This window comes from Juglans microcarpa x Juglans regia, chromosome 8D (genome assembly GCF_004785595.1).
Source record: "Juglans microcarpa x Juglans regia isolate MS1-56 chromosome 8D, Jm3101_v1.0, whole genome shotgun sequence".
NCBI classification, from domain to species: domain Eukaryota; kingdom Viridiplantae; phylum Streptophyta; class Magnoliopsida; order Fagales; family Juglandaceae; genus Juglans; species Juglans microcarpa x Juglans regia.
In genome coordinates this window covers 29751005-29765327 of record NC_054608.1, presented here as the reverse complement: position 1 = coordinate 29765327, position 14323 = coordinate 29751005, and the positions used below count along the sequence as shown (strand labels likewise).

The window sequence follows — 14323 nt, the reverse complement described above, 5'->3', positions numbered from 1 at the left end:
TGAAAGAAGCCATGAACTAGGCTTGGCTGAGACGAGCAATGGACAATATATATTGTTCCTCAAATATAAACCGTCTAGCTAGGCAATATAAACAGTCATGGCTTTTATGTCTACATTAATTACCTCAAAAGAGCCCCCTGCCAATGTAATTTGAAGTAGCTTGCACGGAAAACTCAACTTCTTTAACTCATCCGTACAATTGTTCCTAATTATACACACATTAGCATATGTTTAGGAAACAGCTAAAGGTAAGGAATAAAAAAGACTGCATAATGAAACATGCCATTATATATTTCCCAGAATCTAATATTAATACCAGAAACATATAAATAGAAACCAATATTTCTATGGTAGGATTTTCGTTCTAATTATTGTACAGTTACCTATGAACTCTAGGGGTTCTAACCATACAAATATATGCTGTCATGGATAATTATGTATATAGGGTGTTTACATGAATTATTTTTTAGGAGTATAGAACATCATCACTGTGACAATGACATGGAAAGATCCTGGTGCATGTGGAACCTTTGTCGTTGTAGTGTGCATGGAGTCAATCACAATGGGTTAATTATTTTCCAGGTAAATCTAAGTAGAACACATTCAGAAATATTAATGATAGGCTTTGGAGGAAAATTAATGGATGGCAGAAGAATTTTATGCTCTAAGGGAAAATAAGAAATTCTGTTTTAAAGCAGATTTGCGGGCGATGTTACATATATGATGAATGTTTAGAAGATGCCAATAGATTGTCCCAAGAGATGTCTAATATGTTGGCAAAAATCTGGTGGGGGAAGTCCAATAACAAAAAGGGTGTTCCATTGAAAGTTACATATCAGATTGGGCGAGGATGGAAATAGTGGTGGGTTGGGGTTTATCACATTGAGGATTTTAATTTAGCAAACATTAGGTAAACATAGTTGGAAGTTATTAAAGGAACCTAAATAAAAAGAGACGAGATTTACAGATTCAATGCTGTTTAAGTAATTATGTGTCATTTTTAGCAAAAGTGTAAAGTTCTCCATTTATATGGAGGAGTGTGTGGGAAGCTAAAAGAGATTTTGAGAGAAGGGCTAATATGGCATGGGGGGATGGTAAGAAGATTAAGAAATGGGGATAGAACATATTAACATACTGGTCGTTTATGATATTGTGCAATTACCTGTTATTGAGTTGGGACAACTTAGCAAGAGTTAAAGATTTAATAAGGCCTCAAATACAGTACACCTGATCTGAAAACTTGATTAGAAATCATTTTAAGTATCTGACGATGCTGAAATGACTATCAGTTTACCTAAATGCAGGAAGTAATTAAGTCAAACTGATCTGGAATCTTAGTAAAGATTGAAGATTTGTTATGACATAGACATAGAGAAACAAAGTGACATGAAAGTCCCAAAACTTTCAAAGAAAGCGATCAACAAGAATATAAATGAACTGGCAAATAAAAGAAATATTTAATCAAAAAAACTGAACGGAACAAGCTCAAGTCCTTTAAGAGAAATTATTCATCCCGGGTACAAACAGAAACTGCCGTTGGAAAGAGAAATCAAACCCTTTATCATCCTTTATTTCATTAATATCATATGACCGGATGTTAATTATGTAAACTACATATATAGTGTGCAATCTCCAATCACATCACTAGGAGTAGATGCAAGAGTTTGTGAGCTTATTGAAGAAGATTTAAGGGTATGGAAGGAAGATGTAGTGAAGGATCATGTCAGTAATGAGGAGGCTGCATTGATAAGTAGTTTACCTATCAGCTTAGGTGGGGAGAAGATAAGTTAATCTGGAATTGCAGTGAGACTGGGAAGTTCTCGGTTGGAAGTGCTTATTACTTGGCTAAAGAGAGGAAAAGGAAGCAAATGGGAGAACGCTGGAAAATAGGAAAAACTGAAGAGAGGTGGGGAAGATATGGAATTTAAATGCTCCATAGGAAATGGAGGGCAAATAATGATTCCTTATCAACTAAAGTATACATTTGAAGAGAAATGTTAGTAAGAACCCTTACTGTCCAATCTCTAGTTGAGAAGACGAGATAGTTATACATGTACCATGGGCATGTATAGCTGCCATCAATATTTGGGCAATTGCAAGTGGTAAGCTGGCCAAGTGGAAGTTAACGTTGCAGATTTTACAGAGTTATGGGACCAGTTATGCAGCACCATAGATAAAGAACAGTTAGAAGAAACAGCTACTATTTTAAGAGGGGCATAGAAGAAATAAAGTGGAATTTGATAAACTGGTTTTAGCTGAGAAAGCTTGTAATGACCATTCATACTTATTTATGAATGAATGTTATCTTTGTTTAAAAAAAAAGAGATTAATTATGTGATGCACATGTAAAAATTAAGTGTTATAAGGTGCATGAGAGAATATGTCTTAAATGATTAAATCCACATAAACAACTGAAATTAGCAACCAAAGATTCAAGGTCAACAAGAAGTTCAAAACTTACAAAGAACTCTCTTTGGTTCTTGAAATCATATAACATCAGATTAACATTTGCTACTCAAGCCTTTAGAGTTGTTGCTTGAAATTGGTTTCCATTAATGATTTAAGGTGTGATTCTATACTATTTTTTTTTTTTTTTTCGCGGGGGGGGGGGGGGGGGGGGGGGGGGGAGGAGGTTTGGGGTGTGGGTGTGAATCTTTTGCTCTATTCATAGTTTGTTGACTGTGCTGCACTTGATAATGTGGGTGTTTTTTGTGCCAATTTGCTTGCTTGTATTTGGAGAATATAACGGGTCAAAGGTTGGAACTTTGGAAGCTATTAGGAGATTTTGATGGAATGCATTTATAGAACCATATATGAGCAATAAAGTGATTTTAAGAGTTAATTAAAAGAAGTTTTTTGTCTTGGGTGTTGAAAAAAATCTATACCTGGTAAATTAATTAGGAAGGTAGGGGAGTAATTGATGAAAATCAAGTACTGAGTTTTCAAGCCTGAAGATACACCAAAGTCCAAACTCGTGGCAAACCATAAAACAAATTTAAAGACTAAATCATCACACGGATAGATTTGGACTTTAGAAATTAGTACTATATATCATGTGAACTACAAAATTTATTATTGCAACCCAAATTATCTTAGCTTAAAATTACTAGCACATATCCAACAAAAGATGGTATATCACCAATTTGATATGGATACATATAACATTTAATTAAATATGGTACTAGTCCTTCGGATGGAATTGAGATCAGTAACTCTATATCCAAAGTAGACAATAAATTCAGATTGGGCATATCAGATTTGTGTTAAACTTGTGATAAATACTTTCTCTTCCCTCTCCCCTCTATTTTTCATGAAACATTCTGCAGTAAATCTGAGTTTATGGTGCAGTCGATGGTGTGAATTAATGGGTTGAGTGAGATACTTATAGTTTCAACATTATACTTTACTGATTCAAGTAATTAAGCATAAGTTATGTAGCGAAACATAGTTGGCGGTCAAAAGCAAGAATTGTATAAGCTGGTCCAAGTTGTAGGTAAGTATTTAGATAAATTTTGTTGTACCTTATTGATCTAAGTGTATTGGGAATAAGTCTTGCAAGAGCATAAAGTTTCTTAATGGTTTTGTGACAGGAACATGCAAAGCTGCTGAGCCCTATAAAGTTGGTAAAAAGATGACAGATATCTTGCTAGAAATATTAAATGGCAACAAGACAGAGATCGTATCAATTGATATAATCTCAAATCAAGAGTTCACTGAGGTGATTCAAGTGGTTCAACATAGAACCTTGCTAAAGCAACTCTGGTCGGAACCTTGGATTTCCAAATACACTTCCAAGGAAATTGATTGACACAATGACAGGTCAGCACTTTATAATAAGAGCTGACAGAGAGAATTGAATTTCCAGCATGTTTCCACAACATTCTGTCCTCTCCTCCCTGCACCATTTTAATGTCATACAGTCCACTGAAAAAATCAATAATAATTGGCACTTCCCAATCATGAACATCTCTAAAAAATCTCTATTATTGGAAAAAGATACAGAATCAGCAACAGTGGCATCCTTGTCTCTTGCCATTCTAAATAGGGAAGGAAAAACATTCTTGAGAGTCAATTCCCCACACCAAAGATCATGCCAAAAGCGAATCCTATCTCCTCCTCCAACCTTAAAAGAAACATGTTTAGCAAAATCCCCCCAACCATTCCATATGTACTTCCACAAGCCCACACCATACACACTTCTAACTTCATTAGAACACCAACACCAACACCCCCGCACCCTCCCATATTTAACATCAATAATATTTTTCCATAACACATCCCTCTCTAATTGATATCTCCAAAGCCACTTTCCAAGAAGCGCTTTATTAAAATGCCTCAAGTTATGGATCCCCAAACCCCCACAAGTAACTGATGAGTAGACTTTATCCCAACTTACTAGATGGAACTTCTTGTTATCACCAAGACCACCCCACAAAAAACTATGAAAGATTCTTTCAATTCTACAAGCCAAGGATTGAGTTTTTTCTAAATTGAACAATGAAAAAAAGAAAAGGATTATCAAGTACACGGTTGATGAAGAGTTACTTTGATTTTGAAGCTCTTAGCTTAAAATAATGTTTCCCTTTTCGTTTGTGTTATCCAGTTGTCAAGAATTCACTTCTCCATTGGCCATATGCTACATTGCTGCTTTAATTCACGTTCAGTTTCTTTGTCTTTTTGTTTCTGTAATAACAGTTCGATTATAGAAATTTGTATCCTTCTATAAATAGAAAACATTAAGTTATATGTTTGTTAGATTTGTCATTCTATAATCAAATATTTTTAACTATTAACAAAGTGTCAAAAGGGAATGTGTGATTGCATAATTATCTATTTTTTGGCTGCTCATCCTTTATCTTAATACTGTTGACAGGTGTCCCTTGCTTCTTCAAGGATGAAAGTTTCATCTAGCTTCCCTCTTAGGTCATTAGCAGATGAATGTGCAGCATACTTTGGGACTGATAATGGAGAGAAAATGGCCAATGAAGTTGGAAACTACTTCGCTCTTGCAACTGTTTTTCCTTCTAGTAAGGTTTGAATGACAATTTGATTGATTTGATTACTAAACCAGTGACTGACAACTGAAAAAAAATGATTCAGGAAAAAAGGGAAGCTAATGAATTAATGGATGGGAATAAAGTAGGCAACATTTGGCATTGATAGGTAGAATTTGGCAGAATAATTTCGTGGTATTTATTTTTTCACTTCCATCATGCCATCGTTAAAAGTTTCAGGTTTTCAATTGTTGTACTGGTTCAAATGAGTTCAGTGCCATTCCTGCAATTGGGATTTGCAAATCCTAATTATCAAATTCTTTAGAGATTTATAATTTATGGTTGCTTTGATTCGGTTAATTGCAAGAAGGTGTTCAGCCTTTGGGAGATTGGAAGTTACTATAATCTTTGTCAAGGATAGACTGTACGTTTTTTATGCCCTATGAGGTTGGCACCTTCTAGAAATAGAATGGACTATCTATATCAGGTCCAGTGCAGCTTTTAAAACAGAGAGATGCAGTGTACGAGTTTTATAGAACATGTTATTCCATACTGCCCATGCATCAATTTATGATTTTATGTATCATGTGCTCAACATATATGACCAGAAAGAAGATAATTGGTTTTAACATTAATTTTATAATCCAAGTACTCCAAGGAACATATATATATTTATATAAATATTTATTTAAAATTTATTTAGAGGATCGAATGCTAGCTAGCTAGATCATGCATGTAGCACGAGGTTTGACTAAAAACATTAGAGATAGCTCCCTCCTAACGGACATCAACAGAAAAGACATATAATAAACTTGGACACCGTCCTCTTCTTAACAAAAAAAAAAAAAAAAAAAGAAACAGAAAAGACATATAAATAGAATGTTTCAAACCTGTGATTACATGAATTAATGAATTAACTGCTCTTTGAAAATTAGCGTAGTGGAAAATTCGACATTTGAAATCACAACAATATAAATTCAAAGACAACATCATGTATTTCCCATATTATGTGGCGAGTGGCTTTGGGGGTGGTGGAACATTGCTTTATTTTTTCTTGTGCGAAATGATAGTCTCATGTATATTTCGGTTGGAGATTAGACATTTAAGTCTAAGAAAGAAACAGAAAGTTAAACTATGGTTTCTTAAACACATTTGGGGAAGTTTAAAAACTATTTCTTTTTCCCTTTGATCATTTCATCTTCCTTAGCCATTCTATCAGTTTTTATAAAGAAATATCTGAATTGACTTCAACATATCAAGTGACATAAGTTTATAATTGTTTTATAGCAGTGTTTCTCAAAGCTTCAAGAGAATAGAACCTGATCATCACAAAGTTGACACTTTTCAGAGCATATAATCAATTCCACCTTGAGAAAAACATTGATTCCACAGTTACATTATACATACACAAACACATAGGCAATTTACGCATAAATTGAAAGAGCAAACCACATTAAAGTTTCTACTTGACCTAAACGGTCTCATTAAGAACATAAACTAAAAAAACAGAGTATCTTACCAACAGTAATCAAGTCCAACCGAGTGGAGGAGAGGACGGGGAGGAGGCGAGTTGGATAACCCACTACTACAGGAAAAGGGTCTTGCTTGATGTCGAACGACAGCTTAGGGAAAGTAAAAAATTGCACTTTTTGCACTGGAACTGGCAGAAGAGCGAGTCATGCACGACGATGAGTGGGTTTTGCTTCCGCGGTCGCCAAATCGGTGGAGTAGCTCCGCTGTTAGTGGTGGTTTTCGGTGGAAGAGACAGCTGAGTAGGAATTATTTTTTGAGTGGGTTTTGCTTAATGTGCAGGTAGAGAGAAAATGGAGAAGAATAAATTGAGGAAGAAGGTGAACTCGAGATTTGGGAGTGTACGGGAGCCAAACGACGGAGAGGGACGGGTATTTTTGTGCGTTTTGGCGCCCATGTCATACAAAATGCAGTTCCAGCGAAATTGTCCGATGCAACAAGTTTTATGCTTTTTCTGGCGATTTTTACCGACGCAATTTGGGTTAACATCGCTGCAAAAGATATTTCCAAAAAGTTTTGGTTTGGAGGCCGCATCAACAAACAAATCGCCGAGATTAATGACTTATTGCGGTGATTTTATTTCCAACAAACAAGAAATCGGTGTAATAGCTTTTATTTCTTGTAGTGTATCCAGTAAAATATTTTCATTCAAACTATTTCAGTACTATTCAAAAGTTATGAGATACTCCAAGTATCCAAACATGTCTTTAGATATTGCCAAAGAGGGATTTGCCTTCTACAAATAGGTGACCATGAGAAGTTAACGATTGAGGACCAAAGAAAGACTAAGTATTATTACAGAAGAGCAGAGACTCATGTCTTTTGTTAGAATATTACCGCACTTATGATATAATGTTCTAGTTAGTGTATGATAATATAAGTTATTCTTCACCATATTTAGTTTATTCTGTAAGTCAATTAGTATATTTGATTTATTGAAATTTCCTTCTTTCTTAGGCCTCATTAATCTATAAATAGAGCCTTCTATTGTACAGTTTAATAAGTAGGAATACAAGTTGTTCACTCTCAAAATTTCATTCTTCATGGCATTAGTGCCATCGATTTTCTAGTTCCTCTTATAGTATTTTTTTTGTTTTTTCCATCTGTGATAAATCAAATCTCACATTCAACGTATTATTTAGTATTCTTTTCAGTCCACCACACATCTTCCAGATGCTTGCTACTCACTTATTAAAGGATCACTGCTGTCCTTTCATCATCATTCTCATACATCAGTTTGCTTCCATGCCCTATATGACTTCAATTGTCATTTTATTTTCCCTAACCATCACCATATATAGCTTAGTTGTGATCTATAGATTTTTTTGTACAAATATTTATATTATTTTTAGCCACTTGATTTTGGGTGTCCTTGTGATCAGTTTGTTGTGGCGCCCCATTCATCAGTAAAGGACCTGGCAATGATTCGTGATGCCGAGGATGGCAGATAGTCGATAACAAGAAAGCATTATTGTTCACAAGAAAGTACACGTGTAAGCGAATGCTCATTATAAAATCGCAACGGAATAGTAAAGAAGTGCTATTTGTACCAGAGTGTAAACTGTAAAAAGATTCATTCAATAAACACTCAATTATCTATATGTCACTTCATTTCCCAAAAAATATACAGACACAATTGTTTGTTCACTAAATCTAAATACAGCAAATCAAACATAGTTGGTTACTGGACTAAGTATTACAAATCCAATGAGCAACAAAATCTCTATTAATGGAGACATGACTCCATGTCTATTGCTCAGGTGGGATTGGTTCTTTTTCCTCGGGTTTCTCTCCTAGATCTACCTCTGCATCAAAGTCTGTGGTTCTGATAAATGAAACCATATGTAGGTTAAACAATTATGACAAGAATACCAATAAGAGACAATATACGTGATGATGTAATGCACAATTTCATGTAACAAGAACTGTGAACACATGTATTGTGCTTGACGAGGAATCACCTTCTGAGTAAAACACGGGTACATAAGCATAGCGAGGATTCACCCTCTGGGGAATTTCCCTCTGTACAAAACTCAAGTATACATATATTTCATCAAGACAATGAATCACCCTTTTCTCAAGCAAATAGAAGTCATCATATTTCAACATATGGAATTTAACACATGAAACCATCCAATCTCACACAACGATATTTCCAATCAACCGATCTCACATAGAGATGCTTTGGATTATCCAATATCATACAAAGATGTGTCAAATTATCAATTCTCATACAGAATAACAAATCACCATATCTCACATAGAGAATACTTGTTGTACTGAAGAACTCGTCAACCGGTCAACCAACTCAAGAACACCACAGATGATACACTTGGGGTATTCTCATTCCATCTATCCAATGACATCAATATGAAAACGTTCCATCCAATCTAACACGAGGCATTCTCCTTTCCACATGAAATTAGTGGTAACGTGTCATAGGAATGACCTAGGCAACATCTATCTATCCATGATGATTGACACACATTAAGACTCTCGAAGTAAAAATAACCACACACACACTCACCTGAAATCACCACATCACAAATCCAAGCATTCAGACTGAAAGTAAAAATAATCGTAAACATAATGAATAAAAATATTCATTTACTCATGATCAAAAAGGGAAAATGTTACAAAATATGCCATTCAAATCCCATGACATACCCACAACACTTACTGCGCATTTCTCAATACTATCTTAGAAGCTAACCTACCTCACAATAATACGCTCACTACGGCGGTGCTACTCTGCTCTTCCTCTTCCATCGCTCTCCTGAAGTCACTCGCTTTATTTAAGAATTTCAACTTCAAAGAAGATCCAACACTTATTATATCAAAAGTGAGATTTTAGCTTTTACCTTAAGCCATTTATAGAATGGGACAGCCAGACATCCTTCTAATTCCAGGCATGCTTGAATAGGAACCCTTTGGTCTCAATCGTCCACTACAAAATGATAGAGACAAAGAATCAGGTCACGCCACGCACATCCTTACAGCCTGCCTTAAGTCTAATCCGCAGTCTGTTATCTCGGAAAACTCATACATCTGCACGGGCCTTGCCTTTTTACGATTGGCACCTTTTCCAAAACTACTAGCCTCTTTAGCTACTAGCTCCTCACTTGGGTACTTGCTCACCCAGCTCAGGGTGAAAATCATTGTTACAATTTATGCTGAAGTGTGCTTGCCAGGCTTTCTAGATGATGCCACTCACCCTTCCATTGGACTAGTTGCACTCTGTAGACCAGCGCTGTCTCATTTTCTACTTAATCGAGGGAATATCATCTTTGCCTTCCACTTGACAAGGACAAGCTCTCTTCTTCACCTTCCCTTTGGTCTTGGAAGGTGGTCTGCTCTTTTTCACTGGCGTGATCCTTACATCCCCTCCTTATAATGAATTATGTCCTTGAAATTCAATGAGGATCATCCCTCAATATTATATACCAAGGGAGGTTCATGAGGCAGGGTGTTCTTTGGTGTTTTCTGTCGATACCACTTAAAGCACATCCCTTCCTTCACCTCGATCCATCAACAAACCTTCATCATCCACAATCGGGACAAGAGCTTCCTCCTCTTGTCTCCTCCGTCTCTTGCTTCTGCATCGCCCGCTGGTTGTGCTCTCTCGAATCATAGCTCTTCCGCTAGATTATGTATAGTGGAACGTTGGTAAATCCTCACCCTTATTCTTCTCTCGCTTGTCACGCTCCGATACCGCTCATTTTTCCCCACATTGTGCCCCGGTTGTACCGCCATGGTTCAACATCTTTGTTATTAGAGAGTTTTCCCTCCAAGTACTCTCTTCATCTAGGGGCATTCCTCCTCTACTTGTCGGCGTTTGGCTTCCAACCAAGCCATTTTGCGTCGTTCTTCTAAGAACTGTCGCATTATTTCGAGCGGTATCACTACCTTTCGTGTAGTTATTTTCTCTCGCACCCTGCTTATGGTTCTAAGGGCTCTAAGTATTATGGTCCAAGGGGTATACTAGAGGCTTACTTATAGCCTTACTTCTTCCCTCAATTTACCAAATTTACGTGTTACAATGCACTCATTATGACTTGAATAAATATGAGAACTGCTCTTGGGTGATCCGCTCACTTTCCCATGTGAACTTTTTGTTTCCTTGATCTCCCCATTGCACCTTCACCAATGGTACAATCTAGATCATAATCTCTGGTCCTTCCAGTCTACAATCTGTACTGGTCTCTCTTCACATGTGAGATTCGTTTGCAATGAAACTAGATTTGGGTTAATTAATCGGGGTTGTTGGTTCCCAAAAGTTTTCCTTAAATAGGACACGTTATGAATTCCTTCATTGGCCTACTTTTTCCACTACTAGGTAAGGTCCAATATATCTTGAGCTTAGTTGTCCTTTAAGCTCAAATCTCCTCACCCCTTTCATGGGAGATACCTTGAGATATACCCAGTCGCCTTTCTCAAATGTTAACTCTAGTCTCTTTACATCAGCGAGAGAAGCTGGAGTCTCTAAATGAATCTAGATCCCTGTAATGTGTACCTGAGTGGATATTTATAGGGTTTGAGGTGCCAACAAGAAAAATCCATCCTTTTGAACATGACACTAGAGATGATAGTGTCCCACCAGTGTAAGGGTCTTTGGGGACTTGTTTCGTTTGCGCAAATCTCTCATGAGATAAACCTTATAAAGTGCTACTATTTGTCAACCATGGTGACTCCTAGCATTATCAGCTAGTCTCCCAAATGATGTGTTTTACTTGGTTTCAACCCTTTCTTGCATTGTTTAATGTAACTTCTCATTCACATCTCTTCGGTCGCCTATCAACCTCTCCTCGACCTTAGCGCATATTTTTACGTAATAGTTACCTTGCAGATTCTAGCCACAAGTGTGAATATGAGAATTTTCCTTTTTTTAATTCCTATCATGCCCTTCTTCTTGGAAAAACATTTTTCTTAGTGTGAGTTGACGGTTCACCATACACATTTTCACACTTCACTTCGTGCAATGCGGATCCCATTATTTTTTTCGGCGTGCCTTCCTTTCTTTTATCACGTGGCGCTTCCTCTTTGGCTAAGTTTCCCCAAATCTCGATGTTTTGTCTTTCTATAACTGTTAACCTTTTACCTCTCTCCTTCTATCTTATTAGAGCATTGGCATTGAATTGGCTATTTTATTCTTCAAATTTTGAAGAATATGTAACTTTTTCACTTTTAGCTAACCATTCAAAACTTAAAGTCTACATTGGATTAGTCATCACACTCTCTATAATAATAAAATATTATTATTTTTTATTTTTATATTTTTATAATTAATTTTTATTTTTTAATTAATTCTATTTTCGTAGCCTCCTATAATCTCCAACAATCATATTCATTTTCATTTTCACAATCCAATAAACATAATTTCATCACATGATATCAATATTATCAAAATAATTACATCGATCTTCAATGCAACCAAGCCAATTCTCACAAACATCATCACCAACTAATGCAAAATAAGAGTAATGAATAGGGTGGTAACCAACATATAAAACTATGAACATCACACCCATATTTGTGATCCAAAATAACAAAAAATCACAAAACAGCATAGGCTACAACCCCAAAACTCCCCACCAACAAAAGGCTACACATCTTCAAAAGATGAAGATTGAGATGGAGATGAAAATCACTTCCTTGATTTCTCAAAAACCTCTTTTTGAAGATTCAAGAAATACTTTCGTTGCATTCCATTCATGCAAGCAAGATTCATCTTCATTATCTCCATATCGATCTTCCTATTCTCCGTATCATTTCTCCTTTTTTTCTCCACTAGTAATTGAGCCCTATCAGCATCCAATTTACTAGTCGCTTGTCTTCTTTCAAACATGAAAACAACTCTATCATTTATCATGCAAGTTAAGGCCTCAACAAATTCTGCATCGTAAGATTCTACAGCCTTCCTTTTTCTCTCCTTTCTTTCTCAGTCTTCTTGCCTGGAGGCCTCTCAAAAATGACCTTCACGTTGTCATTTATCGTGTCGTCTCCTATTGGAGTCGACTCCGCCATAGTAGAGCGTTTCCCATGTGGTTTCCTTCTAGTTGATAACATGGACACGTGTTGCTGCCATTTTGGTTGGTGTCTCAATAGACACCAACAATGTTCCATGTTGTATGTGGCCTTCTCAGTCTCTCTGTACATGATTTTAGCTCTTTCAATCTAAATATGCAAATGTAACAAGAATGTGAGAATAGAATTTTAGCAAGAAAATTTAAAATGAAATTTAGTTAGAAACTCATACCTTATCCTGCTCTGTTGCACCACTTGGATGCAAAGATTCTACTTGAGCCACAGCAGCACAAAATTTATTTGTACATTTTTGGATCACCGACCATCAATTGGTCAATGACCCCCCAGAACGATTTGCCATGCTAGTATTTTTATGCTCATTGTAATAATTGCTAATTCTCTCCCACATTTGAAAATATTTTTTATCCGTCCCCCGTATAGCATCCATGCTAATATTGAGCCAAACCGACAAGAGGAGATTGTCCTCCTCTAAGGTGAAAGACACACCTCGTTGTGTTTCTAGGTGGCCTTTTTTCACCTTCCAATAGTGTTGCTTGAAGTCCAATATTATCATGACTACTAGTCATTACGGTTGTGGATCTCACTTGTTCACCACTTTGCAATAGAGTGGTAAAGAAGGGATCTTCATCAAATGTGGTGTCCATCTTTGATTCAAGTATAATTGTAAAAAATCAGGACTAGACTCAAGCACATACTACTACTGAACAACAACCACAATCTCAAGTATTCACACATAATCTCATGCAAGCAGGTCTAATCAAACCATTGCTTAAAGACAATACTTGATTTCAAAAAAACAGGTATATTAAACATTACAAGCAGGACTAACATTTATAAACAAGAAATATGTTCGAATGAGCTGACCAACTATTCAGAAAAATGGAACTGATCATTGAAGGATTCACTTAGCACTTTGGTACTTGTGTTCGCATGCTTAGCTACATTTATTGTTTAGATGGAAGTAAATTGAACTAATCATTAAAGGTAATTTCATGCACTTCAACTATACTTGCAACAATTCCCAAGACTACTACAAGCAATAAGACATTGAGTTCATTGTCTGTGAACTCATGGAGAATATGAAAGACATATACACCTGGACTTTGTCTGCGAAGGGCTCGGGCAACCAATATTGACCACATGCCAAGTTGTTGCCCATCAGATTTTTGTTTGAATAAAGCTAAGCTAGGATGAAAACCATTCTTCAAGATACAAACAAGTGGAACCCATTCACAAATTTTTACAAACAAGTAGAGTGCATAACGGCAAGAGGATAATCTCAGATAATCAACTCTTTTGAACATGACCAATACAAGCAGTAATTAACACAAAGCTATCATCCCAGCTAGCCTCGAGGGTATTGTTGTCGCAAGGGGGGGCAATTTCGACTTCATCAGGTTCATTACAGGACTTGATTTCTTTCCTGTAATGAAACGCAATGCTTCGTAATGAAACACTGCATTTCATTAAGCTTGCAATGCAGTCCCTGTTCGGGGACTGCAATAAGAATAATTCTTCCCTATATGGGTTGAGATTAATCTCCTCAAAAAGAATTTTGATTAGATGACTGCATCCAATGGGCAGATTTCATTTTCCCTCTTTTTTGGGTCTTTTTTCCTCCTCTTCCCTTTCTGTTTGTAAATTGGAAAATCCATTTATTTTTGTTCATGGTCTCACAATTGGAAACAGTTCAAAATGAGTCTCCTTTTTCTGTCTTAACAATATGTGAACATTTATAGTCAACCTGCGTAGGC

The 14323-nt window shown here is 36.3% G+C and overlaps 1 long non-coding RNA gene across 1 annotated transcript; it reads right to left on the bottom strand.

Moving 5' to 3' along the window:
- Positions 1-11921: 11921 nt before the first annotated feature.
- LOC121243109 lies at positions 11922-13053 on the bottom strand. The gene is made up of 2 exons (XR_005936063.1): positions 12781-13053; positions 11922-12672 (listed from the first exon to the last, which is right to left on the bottom strand). It is a non-coding gene; the product is annotated as an uncharacterized LOC121243109 (long non-coding RNA).
- Between the last annotated feature and the right edge of the window lie 1270 nt (positions 13054-14323).